The following is a 12,928-nucleotide window of genomic DNA, read 5'->3' as shown; positions in this document are numbered from 1 at the left end:
ATTAATTTTATTGAGCTTTTACTTTGAAGGCTGTCAGTGTTCCTGTTGGAATCTGTAGTCTGCCTCGCTTGACTCACTGACTTCCCTCTTCAGTCTGATTGTAGCTCCTTATGGTCAGACAAACAGGATGTTCCTGCTTAACAATAAAAGAAATGCATCTATTTTAACTTTCAGTCTACTTTCTGAAATGTCTCCAGTTTTGCTTTTCTCATTTGTCTAACTGCTTTGCGTCACTCAGTCAGGCAATCTATTGCGTGCGCCTGCAGAAACACATTTCAAGGCTTTTCCTGCTAAGCTTGTGTAAAACGGCCAATCAATCCCCAGTGTGCTTTTAATGGCCACTTATCCTGACCATTAAAACAACAAGAACAAAAAACAAACCTGCACAAACATTCAGTTTAAAGGTGCCCCTATCTTTGACTCCGGCCCTTTAACAGCCTTGTAAAATGCAAACGGCTTCAAGGGAACGGATGATTTGCTGTGAGAAAGGCCGCACTATGAAAGTTTCCAGTCAGATAGAAGTTGCTGTGTTAGACTGACTCATCACCTGTGCTGTTTGCCTCCTTTGAATAGTCTCCACAGCAGCAGATTTTAAGAGCACGTTGCCAAGGGAAACTGACCAATAGCAAACAAATGATCCCCTACCGCAGTCAGAATAGCTGATGAGCTTGTGGTGAACATGAAACTCACCAGCAGCCATATGGGAAACACAGAGAGAGGAGAGAGGAGAGAGGAGGAAAACCATCCTGACATGACTTTCTAAGTTATGTAGTATTGTGGTTGCAAATTTATTCTGCCTCTTGGTGTCAGTTGGTTGTTAGGCATGAAAGAAAAATTGGTTCTTTGTTGTGAAAAAGAAGGAACGGCACACACGATGTTCTGATTGCCGCTGCGTGTTCTGAATGAAACAAGAGCAATGCTGTTGGACGGAGCATTCTTCAGATACCAGGAGTCAGATATGAAAAGCTGTAAATCAGACGCACAGAAGCCGGGCTGGGTCCGATCCGTGCTGGGTCCCATCCAGGCCAGGTCCGATCCGGGCCGGGTCCGATCCGGGCCCTTTGCACGTTCTGCTCGGTCAGGTGATTTATGGCTTAGAGCATTTTGCAAAAATAATCACACCCCATGAGCTTTTTCCACTTTTTTTTTTTTTGTTCATGTTTACGTGACACTCCAGTGTTTTATTTGAATTTTATGTTAGGTATGAATGCAGCATTGTACAGAACTGTGAAATGAAGGAAAAACATGGATATTGTTTTTTTTTTACAACACAAAAATAATGTTCTGAAGTCATTTCTATTCAGCCGGTTAGCTACAGAGTCTGTTTCCAGGCCCGTTTTTTTTAATTTTTTTTTTTATATATAAACCATACTAAAATGTGGAAAGACAAAAGTATTTTAATATCTGAAGTTATATATATTTTTGGAACAACATGGCCAGCGGACGTTTTAAAGCTACTACATAACTATACATAACTACATAACCTACATAAACATACATAAATTCATACCATTTGATACATACGGATAGGGCACCAAAACAGGTTCCTGCCCAGGGGCCCACATAATTCTTACTCCGGCCCTGTTTGCCTCTACCAGTTTATCTATTGGTCTTTTGCTTAGTCATCCATATGTACTGTATCATTGGTCACTTACCAATCATTGTGTGTTGTTTCTTGTGAACTCCAGGATGGCAAAAAGAAAAAGGTTCCATTGGATGCAACTAAGTGAAAGAAAAAACAGAAATGTGAACAAATACAGTTTTTTTTTGTTTCAAAACCTGGCTTTCAGTATTACTTGTAATCTGAGTGGAATATTTTTTTAATAACTGCCCAGTAGTATTTTTCTGATGTTGTTCATTTGTCCTTACCGTATTTTTGTTTTTGTTTTCCTATATGTTTTACCTTTAAGTGAATATTAATGTTACCTTAACTTGCTGCTGTGAGACCAGAACTTCCATGCTTTGGGACAATAAAAAATACTTCTATTCTATTCTGAATGGACCGGTTTTGATTCATAATTTACTGACTCGTGATTCATCTCTGCTGCATACAGAGAGGATTAAATAGAAGATTCATGTGAATATTTTCAACTAAAACTGACTTTCAATCCTAGTCACATGCTGAGTCGACTCGTATTTTGGTTCAAATTTATTTCTGAAGAATCAGTAAATTTGGAAGAACTTCTGGAAATGTTTGACAGTCAGCTCATTATGTCAGCGGTTGGTTGGATGAAGGATGTTGAATGGGGAGCAACCTTTTGCTATTCTTAGTTCTGTTTTTCCTGAGGATGTTGCTAAGAAAACCCCACAGGGTCATAAGGAGCCTAATGAGTTCCTCCACTACAGTGACTGGTTGTGTCCTATGGGAGGTGTAGTCTGATGCAGATGTTTCAGTTTGCTCAGGAAATGGACTTCCACATTATACTCAGCATACTAAATATCCACAAACATACGAACCTGCGGTTCTGAAACAGTTGGTGTGAGCCAAGCTTTAAATCACATTTTAATCTGCTATGGAATTATGAGAATCGCCAGACCTTTTCCTTTACTGTCTTTAGTAATTTTTTCCCCGCATGGTTTACTGCCACTGCAACTTCCAAACCATGACACTTTCATTTTTACTGCCGCTCTTTTTCAGAGCTGGAGCTGAATCCCACGGTTCTTGTTTACATAGCCCAGCTTGGTTTGACTCTCACCGGCTCTCCAGGACGACGGGTCCAAGGTGTTCACACACACACACACGCACACACACACACACACACACACACACACACACACACACACACACACACACACACACACACACACACACACACACGCACACACACACACACAGGGAGTGTTGTGTCTTTCAAAAGTATTTGTACCCCATGAGCTATTTCCAATTCTGTCTTATTAGAACCACAAACTCCAGTACATTTCAACATTTCACTGGGAAATGATGAGGCGGACAGGCACACAGTGGTGAGTTGTTAAGTGGAATCAGAATACACGATATTTAAAAAATTGTACACAAATTTGAACAAGCTCACTTTTCTCAATGAAGTTAGTTTAAAAAAAAGACCTAGTGAAATCAAACCATTAACAAAATTGAGATTTTGTAGACATAATTATATGATTATAGCAGACTGTGTTAAATTATTATCCCTGTGTCGTGTAAACAAATGTTTACAAGTGAAATACAGCTCCGGAAAAAGTTAAGAGACCAGTTAAAAATGATCACTTTCTCTGATTTTACTCTTTATAGGTTTATGTTTGAGTAAAATGAACATTGTTCATTTATTTTATGAACTACTACTGACATGTCTCCAACATTCCAAGTGAAAATATACTATTTATTTGCAGAAAATGAGAAATGGCCAAAATAACAAAAAAATACAGTGCTTTCAGACCTCAGATAATGCAAAGAAAACCAGTTCATATTCATTTATAAACAACAATACTAATGTTTTAACTCAGGAAGAGTTCGGAATCAATATTGGAATAACCAGAAGGTTTTCTATGGGGTTCAGTGCAGAAGGCTCTTGGTTTTTTCCAGTGCTGTGTATGCACTAAGAAATGCAGATAAGGTCAAATTTCTTGGTTGGAGATGGATCAGTTAAGTCATTGCTTAAAATGTTGTAAAAACAAATACAAATAAGCTAGAACTGTTTTCAAAAATCCATTGAAAAATTTTTTTCTCCAACAGATTTTATTTTTGTAAATTCAGGTTTACATTAGAAGTTGTGTCTTATTTCCTCTGCGGAGGAAGCATCGTGATCTGCTCTAACATCAGTTTTCAGCCTAAAAAACACAGGAAAACACTGACTGACTTTCACACTTACCTAATATTGGAATCCAAACCTGCTGATTTCATATGAAACCCCCAAAAGTCACAAAGCTGGAGAGCAGGTAGAGATCACACACTAACACACAGATAACTGCATCTCAGGCAGGAAACTGATACACAGTTTTATAGTTTGCTTGTTTGTTTTCAAGGAAGTTGGTCATTCAAATGACCTAAAAAAGGTTACTTTGACTGTATGATCCCTACTTTGCATGTTACTTTTTGATACTTCACACATTAGACACACTGACCTGTGTGTACAGGAAGCTCTGACCAGCGGCCATGCCGGGTTTGTGTGGGTTTGTGTCACTGCCGCAAATGAGTGTACATTCTTGAACTGACCCCATTATGCCTCTCCTCAGCTCCAGGACTAGAATTAGCCACAGTAATGAGGTTAAAGCTAGCAACGCTAACAAAACCGCTTTCATTCACTCCTGCTCTGGGCTGCTGGCCAGACCGGACTCCATTTTGTTTATCTGTAAACATGCTAATACATAGCTGGGAAATTGAGTTCATCTTTGTGTTTTTTTGCTGTTGCAAGTTTACGAATGTTTTTATGAAAAAAGTATATCCATTCCTTGAACCTTTTTTTTGTTGTGTATATATATATATATATATAAACAAAAAGTTGTCCATAACTCCAAAATAGTTTCTTAAAATGTTGTACAAATAAAAATCTGATAGTTGTGCTGTACATATTCAGAAACAGTAAATGAATACTTTATATATTTCATCTGCAATCATAAAAAATACTGTGATTTAATTTAGGGGTATCAGATCAAAAGAGGTTGAAAACATTTGCATGCCACACTTTTCAGATTTTTCCTCAACTTCACAATAAGTTGAGGTTTGTAAATTGAATTCAAAAAGTCCCATTTGAAATTCATGTTCTGTTAGAAATTTCTAAAAGTTCTAATTTGATTTTTTTCCCTACTGTTTATGTTTGTGTGATGCTATTGCTAAAGAGGCTAGCATTTTTATGCTCAGGGTTAAAGGGTGCCGTCATTCATGTGTTTAGTAAAGGTTTTGATCTCCTTCGATGCCACCTGCAACCAACATGTAGAAATGGTGAGAATGCATTTCAAAAGCTGAATTTACAAAAGTCTGTAGATCTTATTTTAATCACAGTGGATGGAAGAGATTGCTTAATTAAAGGCTGTTCCAGGTCAATAAAACACTCTGATGATTGTACTTGTGAATGTCAGAGGTTGATTGTAGAGTTGTTGAGTAGATCCAGCTTTGTTTGCTTGTTCTTCATGAGATGAAGGCTCCGTTTTCAGGATTACATTTTCCACCACATGCATTTTTGTTGTTTTGTACATTTAGTCAAATGTAAGCCAAATGTAAGACTTTGGCTTACGTTTATATGTGCCAGTTAAGCTGTTTAATACAGTAAAATAAAAAAAAATATTTGCCTCCTTAGAGATTATGGGTTTGCTTCTTTTTCTCCAACATAAATGTTTCAGATTATCAAACAAGTTTTAATACTAAATTAAAATAACCTGAGGGGAAAAAATGTCATTTCTTCAAGGCTGAATTGTTTAATTCAGTCTAGAAGAAGTAGGCTGGATTAAAATCTCAATTGGAGTTAGAGTTTGATTAGGCCACTCTACCTCTGATTTGAGTCATTCAGTCTTGCTGGTGTGTTTTCAGTTGTTACCTGAATGTATGTAAAGTCACAAACTGACGACTGGACATTTTCCTTCAGATTTTCCAGGAAAGAATAATTCATAATTCGATAAATTATAGCAAGTTATCCAGGTCCTGAAGCAGCAAAGAATCCCCACACTATCACACAACAGCCACCAGGTCTGACTGCAGCTTTGATGTTTTTTAAAATTCTTTTTAAGTGGTGTGTTTGTTCTACGTCTCATGTAGCAGAATACACACCTTCCAAAAGTTCTGCTTCCTCCCTGACTTGTTTACTGGCTTTCCTGATGTCGTTTTTTTTTGTGTTTTTTTTTGTTCATCAAACATCAAAGGCCTTCCGAGAACTGCCTTAAAACATTCAGCTTAGATAATCAAGCTAAGTTGTGTGTGCATTTATAAAACTAACTGAAACATGCTGAAATTATGTTAGTACCAAAGAATAACCACACACAATGAATGAATAAACATATTTAAAATAGAATCACTAAGAAGAACTGAACTCAAGTAAAGTAGAAGGAAAAGATTTCTCCACTTGAGATCCTTACATGGCTCTACTTATTTCTACAGGGGTAAAATACACAGATTGTACATTAATAAGAGAAATAAGGGTTCCTCTGTTTCTGTAGAAAAATTGCAAAAAATAAAAAATAAATAAAAAATGACATCAGAACTCACACAACCTTCAAAAAAAAAAATTTTCAGGTAAACTGTTGCACTGCCGGGTGTCTCCATCTATTCGTTCTTTCTGCCCAAGAAAGTCTCCTAATTCCTAAATGATGGATGTTTCTGCATTCAGCAGAAAGAAAAGGATCCTACAGCTGCTCCAGTTCAATTCCACACCAACCCCATAAATCTGCAGCACATGTGATTACGTTTTACAAGTGCGTGCTTTCAGTGGCCTCTAGTAACAACTCCGGCTGCCTCCAGTGACACCTACATGTTAGCTTGTAGTTAAAGTGTTCGATTAAAGGTTAGAAATATAAAAGAGGGGAACTATTGCTGCTTCCTTTACAAGTATGCACTTGTAAAATTGTATCTTTTATTTAAACTAACTATGTCTTCTGTTGAGTACTCACAAGTGAATTGATACATAATCACAATAAAATACTTTGACCTTTTTTTAATTCTGCACCTTAAAATGAGACAAAATATGAAACAACCCCCCCCAAAAAACTTCTACTGTAAATAATAACTAAATTAAAACAAAGAAATTTTTAACTTAAAAATAACAAAAACTGTCAAAAGCATTCCAAAAACTAAAAAAAAAAATCTAACTGAATTAGACAAACAAAAAGTCACAACGAAATAAAATTAAATAAAAATGAAAAACAGAACAAAACTATTATTACCCTGGTTTGCAACACTCGACTCACGAGAGCAAACGAAACTGAAAAGTCAAAGTAAGAGAATGACTTTGGTGGGCGGATTCATGCAATTACTGTTTATGTTCTGAATTTGGGATGACAATTTGCATTTTGGTAAGATCACACGTTTCCCCACACATTTAATTCATTTACGACAAACTAATTAACATAAACGTTGCCATTCGGGGGCGTCACAGTGAGACGAATATATAGAAACCACGTATAAAAACGGCGTCCTGCGTTCGTCACGGAGGAGTTTCTTGTTCTGTTTTTCCAGGATCAAGTGAGAAGCGCGTCGAGGCCAGCGAGAGAAACATCCCCATCTGCAAGCGATTATCGTGGAGTTGCAACCAGCCGCCGGAGACGGTTTGGACGCGACAGAAAGCGTGACGTAACGCAACGTTTTCACCGAGGTCACGCTGCGTGAACAGTCCCGCTCTCTCATGAAGCGACTGAAGCAAATAAACGAGCAAAACACTGTGGTGAAAAAGGAGGAAAATAAATAATAATAATAATAATAAAAGAAGATTTCTTCCCCTTTTGGCTTCAAAGAAAGTATTTTGGAGTAATATGAAGCAGCTGGATGCGTTTTCGGCTGCATGGCATTAATTAGCCACGCCCAGTAAAAACTTCACAACTCTTAAAGTGTTTACACACTTATGTTTCTATGCACAATGTGAACAGCGCATACAATATGAAATATATTTTTTACAAACAGAGTAATTTACAGAAAACAGTCTTGATATTAAAAAGCTTGATGAGGAAGGATTGTTAGTAATCTACACTCACCGGCCACTTTGTTAGGTTCACCTTGCTAGTCCCGGGTTGGACCCTTTTTATAGATTCAAAAAGAAACTGGAAACATTCCTCTGAGAGTCTGGTCCATATTGACATGGTCGCATCAGACAGTTGCTGCAGATTTGTCGACTTCACATCCATGATGTGAATCTCCCATTCCACCACATCCCAAAGTTGCTCTATTGGACTGAGATCTGGTGAGTGTGGAGGCCATTCAAGTTCAGTGAACTCATTGTTGTGTTCATGAAACTAGTCTGAGATGATTGGCGTTTTATTACATGGCACGTTATCCTGCTGGAAGTAGCCATCAGAGGATGGGTACACTGTGGTCATAAAGGGAGGACACGGTCAACACGATGCTCAATTGACACTAACGGGCTCAAAGTGTGCCAGGAAAATAACCCCCACATCATGTACCCACACCAGCAGCCTGAACTGTTGATACAAGGCAGGAGGGATCTGTGCTTTCATGTTGTTGACGCCAAATTCTGACCCGACCATTTGAATGTCGCAGAAGAAATTGAGACTCATCAGACGAGGCAACATATTTCAATCTGCTATTGTCCAATTTTGGTGAGCCTGTGTGAATTATAGCTTCAGTTTCCTGTTCTTAGCTGATAGGAGCGGCACCCGGTGTGGTTTTCTGCTTCTGTAGCCCATTCACCTCAAAGTTTGACGTGTTATGCATTCAGAGATGCTCTTCTGCGTACATTGGTTGCAATGTGTGGTTATTTGAGCTCGAATGAGTTTCCTGTGACCTCTGGCATCAACAAGACGTTTGCGCTCCCAGAACTGTGGCTCACAGGATATTATCTCTCTTTTGGACCATTTGCTGTGAAACCTAGAGTAGGTTGTGCATGAAAATCTCAATAGATCAGCAGTTTCTGAAATACTCGGAGCAGCCCGTCTGACACCAACAACAATGCAACTTTCAAAGTCACTTGTATCACCTTTAATCCCCAGAGTCCCTTGAAAAACAATCTTGATATTGCATGAAAAGTTTAAGAAGCATAACAAATTTGAGAAGAAGTTATGTCTGGCTTTTGTCCTTCTTTATTTATAGACAGAACCTCCTGCTATGGCCAGGAATCAAAAAAGGGTCAACTGCTTGGAAGGCAGGAATGCAAACCACTATATTACTATTATTATTAAAAGTGCTAATCTCCATATTGTGCAAAACTTTTGTACAATATAACCAATTTGAGAGGAAAATATGTATCACACATTGTCCTTCTTTTTTGAGATACAAAACATTCAACGATGGCGGAGAGAAGAACATGGGTCAATTGCTTGGCAAGCAGCTTTGCTCACCACTATACCACCATCGATATGAAAGAGAATTGTGACGTTGTATGAAATTTTTCGGCAGGATAACCAGATTAAGAATAGAAGTTTACAAGGAATGGAACCCCGGTCAACTGCTTGGAAGGCAGCTATGCTCACCACTATACCACCATCAATACAGAAGGTAGTTGTGACATTCTGTGAAATTTTTCTGCAGGATTTCCAGATATAGAACAGACATTGACAAAATACACACCTTTTTCCACATACAAAGCACTGCGACAGCTGAGAATTGAACCCAGGTCAACTGTTTGGGAAGCAGCTATGCTCACCACTATGCCACCATCGCTACAAATGGTAATTGTGACATTCTGTGAAATTTTTCGGCAGGATATCAAGATATAGAAAAGACATTGACAATATATACACTGTTTTTGAGGTACAAAGCACTGTGATGGCTGGCAATCGAACCCGGGTCAACTGCTTGGAAGGAAGCTATGCTCACCACTATACCACCATCGCTACAGGAGGTAATAGTGAGAATCTGTGACATTTTTCTGCAGGACATCCAGATATAGAACAGACAATGACAATATACACACCTTTTTCCTCACACAACGCTCTGCGATGGCCGGTAATCGAACCCGGGTCAACTGCTTGGAAGGCAGGTATGCTCACCACTATACCACAATCGCTACAGGAGGCAATTGTTACGTTGTGTTGAATTTTTCGGCACTAAAACCATATTTAAAACAGAATTTGACAATATATAGACTGTTTTTGAGGTACAAAGCACTGCGATGACTGGGAATCAAACCCGGGTCAACTGCTTGGCAAGAAGCTATGCTCTCCACTATACCACCATCGCTACAGATGGCAATGGTGACATTCTGTGAAATTTTTCTGCAGGACATCCAGATATGGAAAAGATTATGACAATAAAGGCTTCCTTTTTCCGGTTCAAAGCACTGCGACGGACAGGAATCAAACCCGGGTCAACTGCTTGGCAAGCAGCTATGCTCATCACTATACCAACAACGCCACAGGAGGCAATTGTTACATTGTGTTGAATTTTTCAGCAGTAAAACCATATTTAGAACAGAATTTTAAAATATATACACTGTTTTTGAGCTACAAAGCTTTGCGATGGCCGGGAATCGAAACCGGGTGAACCGCTTTGAAGGCAGCTATGCTCACCACTATACCACCATCGCTACAGAAGGTAATTGTGAAATTCTGTGAAATTTTTCTGCAGGACATCCAGATATAGACAAGATACTGATGATAAATGCATCCTTTTTCCGGTTAAAAGCACTACGATGGCGGGGAATCGACCCGGGGTCAACTGCTTGGAAGGCAGCTATGCTCACCACTATACCACCATCGCTACAGATGGTAATTGTGACATTCTGTGAAATTTTTCTGCAGGACATCCAGATATGGAAAAGATAGTGACAATAAAGGCTTCCTTTTTCCGGTTCAAAGCACTGCGATGGCTGGGAATTGAACGTGGGTCAACTGCTTGGAAGGCAGCTATGCTCACCACTATACCACCATCGCTACAGATGGTAATTGTGACATTCTGTGAAATTTTTCTGCAGGACATCCAGATATGGAAAAGATAGTGACAATAAAGGCTTCCTTTTTCCGGTTCAAAGCACTGCGATGGCCGGGAATCGAACTCAGGTCAACTGCCTGGCAAGCAGCTATGCTCACCACTATACCACCATCGCCACAGGAAGCAATTGTTACATTGTGTTGAATTTTTCGGCAGTAAAACCATATTTAGAACAGAATTTAACAATATATACACTGTTTTTGAAGTACACAGCACTGCGATGGCCGGGAATTTAACCCGGGTCAACTGCTTGGAAGGCAGCTATGCTCACCACTATACCACAATAGCAACAGGAGGTAATTGTGAAATTTTTCTGCAGGACATCCAGATATAGACAAGATACTGACGTTAAATGGAACCTTTTTCCGGTTCAAAGCACTGCGATGGCCGGGAATCGAACCCGGGTAAACTGCTTGGAAGGCAGCTATGCTCACCACTATACCACCATCGCTACAGAAGGTAATTGTGAAATTCTGTGAAATTTTTCTGCAGGACATCCAGATATGGAAAAGATAGTGACAATAAAGGCTTCCTCTTTCGGGTTCAAAGCACTGCGATGGCCGGGAATCGAACCCGGGTCAACTGCATGGCAAGCAGCTATGTTCACCACTATACCACCATCGCTACAGGAGGCAGTTGTTACATTGTGTTGAATTTTTCGTCATTAAAACCATATTTAGAACAGAATTTGACAATATATACACTGTTTTTGAAGTACAAAGCACTGTGATGGCCGGGAATCGAACCCGGGTCAACTGCTCGGAAGCCAGCTATTTTCGACACTATACCACCATCGCAACAGGAGGTAATTGTGAAATTCTTCTGCAGGACATCCAGATATACACAAGATACTGACGATAAATGCAACCTTTTTCCGGTTCAAAGCACTGCGATGGCCGGGAATCGAACCCGGGTCAACTGCTTGGCAAGCAGCTATGTTCACCACTATACCACCATCGCTACAGGAGGAAATTGTTACATTGTGTTGAATTTTTCGTCACTAAAACCATATTTAGAACAGAATTTGACAATATATACACTGTTTTTGAGGTACAAAGCACTGCGATGGCCAGGAATCGAACCCGGGTCAACTGCTTGGCAAGCAGCTATGTTCACCACTATACCACCATCGCTACAGGAGGAAATTGTTACATTGTGTTGAATTTTTCGTCACTAAAACCATATTTAGAACAGAATTTGACAATATATACACTGTTTTTGAAGTACAAAGCACTGCGATGGCCGGGAATTTAACCCGGGTCAACTGCTTGGAAGGCAGCTATGCTCACCACTATACCACAATAGCAACAGGAGGTAATTGTGAAATTTTTCTGCAGGACATCCAGATATAGACAAGATACTGACGATAAATGGAACCTTTTTCCGGTTCAAAGCACTGCGATGGCCGGGAATCGAACCCGGGTCAACTGCTTGGAAGGCAGCTATGCTCACCACTATACCACCATCGCTACAGGATGTAATTGTGAAATTCTGTGAAATTTTTCTGCATGACATCCAGATATAGACAAGATACTGACGATAAATGCATCCTTTTTCCGGTTCAAAGCACTGCGATGGCCGGGAATCGAACCCGGGTCAACTGCTTGGAAGGCAGCTATGCTCACCACTATACCACCATCGCTACAGGAGGTAATTGTGAAATTCTGTGAAATTTTTCTGCAGGACATCCAGATATAGACAAGATACTGACGATAAATGCATCCTTTTTCCGGTTCAAAGCACTGCGATGGCCGGGAATCGAACCCGGGTCAACTGCTTGGAAGGCAGCTATGCTCACCACTATACCACCATCGCTACAGGAGGTAATTGTGAAATTCTGTGAAATTTTTCTGCAGGACATCCAGATATGGAAAAGATAGTGACAATAAAGGCTTCCTTTTTCCAGTTCAAAGCACTGCGATGGCCGGGAATCGAACCCGGGTCAACTGCATGGCAAGCAGCTATGTTCACCACTATACCACCATCGCTACAGGAGGCAATTGTTACATTGTGTTTAGTTTTTCGTCACTAAAACCATATTTAGAACAGAATTTAACAATATATACACTGTTTTTGAGGTACAAAGCACTGCGATGGCCGGGAATCGAACCCCGTCAACTGCTTGGAAGGCAGCTATGCTCACCACTATACCACAATAGCAACAGGAGGTAATTGTGAAATTTTTCTGCATGACATCCAGATATAGACAAGATACTGACGATAAATGCATCCTTTTTCCGGTTCAAAGCACTGCCATGGCCGGGAATCGAACCCGGGTCAACTGCTTGGAAGGCAGCTATGCTAACCACTATACCACCATCGCTTCAGGAGATAGTCATGACATTCGGTGAAATTTTTCTGCAGGACATCCAGATATGGAAAAGATAG

General features: G+C 39.7%; 9 non-coding genes across 9 annotated transcripts; all 9 read right to left on the bottom strand.

Annotated features, from left to right (window-relative positions):
- Positions 1-10,919: 10,919 nt before the first annotated feature.
- On the bottom strand, positions 10,920-10,991 carry trnag-ucc (transfer RNA glycine (anticodon UCC)). Its single transcript has one exon. It is a non-coding gene; the product is annotated as a tRNA-Gly (tRNA).
- A 101-nt stretch (positions 10,992-11,092) lies between these two features.
- Positions 11,093-11,164, bottom strand: trnag-gcc (transfer RNA glycine (anticodon GCC)). The gene has a single exon. It is a non-coding gene; the product is annotated as a tRNA-Gly (tRNA).
- Positions 11,165-11,428: 264 nt separating this feature from the next.
- On the bottom strand, positions 11,429-11,500 carry trnag-gcc (transfer RNA glycine (anticodon GCC)). The gene has a single exon. It is a non-coding gene; the product is annotated as a tRNA-Gly (tRNA).
- Positions 11,501-11,601: 101 nt separating this feature from the next.
- On the bottom strand, positions 11,602-11,673 carry trnag-gcc (transfer RNA glycine (anticodon GCC)). Its single transcript has one exon. It is a non-coding gene; the product is annotated as a tRNA-Gly (tRNA).
- A 264-nt stretch (positions 11,674-11,937) lies between these two features.
- trnag-ucc (transfer RNA glycine (anticodon UCC)) lies at positions 11,938-12,009 on the bottom strand. Its single transcript has one exon. It is a non-coding gene; the product is annotated as a tRNA-Gly (tRNA).
- A 101-nt stretch (positions 12,010-12,110) lies between these two features.
- On the bottom strand, positions 12,111-12,182 carry trnag-ucc (transfer RNA glycine (anticodon UCC)). The gene has a single exon. It is a non-coding gene; the product is annotated as a tRNA-Gly (tRNA).
- A 101-nt stretch (positions 12,183-12,283) lies between these two features.
- Positions 12,284-12,355, bottom strand: trnag-ucc (transfer RNA glycine (anticodon UCC)). The gene has a single exon. It is a non-coding gene; the product is annotated as a tRNA-Gly (tRNA).
- Positions 12,356-12,456: 101 nt separating this feature from the next.
- Positions 12,457-12,528, bottom strand: trnag-gcc (transfer RNA glycine (anticodon GCC)). The gene has a single exon. It is a non-coding gene; the product is annotated as a tRNA-Gly (tRNA).
- A 263-nt stretch (positions 12,529-12,791) lies between these two features.
- On the bottom strand, positions 12,792-12,863 carry trnag-ucc (transfer RNA glycine (anticodon UCC)). The gene has a single exon. It is a non-coding gene; the product is annotated as a tRNA-Gly (tRNA).
- Positions 12,864-12,928: the final 65 nt, after the last annotated feature.

The sequence above is a fragment of the Poecilia reticulata genome, chromosome 20, assembly GCF_904066995.2.
Source record: "Poecilia reticulata chromosome 20, P_reticulata-male-v2, whole genome shotgun sequence".
Lineage (NCBI taxonomy): Eukaryota > Metazoa > Chordata > Actinopteri > Cyprinodontiformes > Poeciliidae > Poecilia > Poecilia reticulata.
The sequence above is the reverse complement of the archived record's forward strand: the minus strand, read 5'-3'. Positions and strand labels throughout refer to the sequence as shown.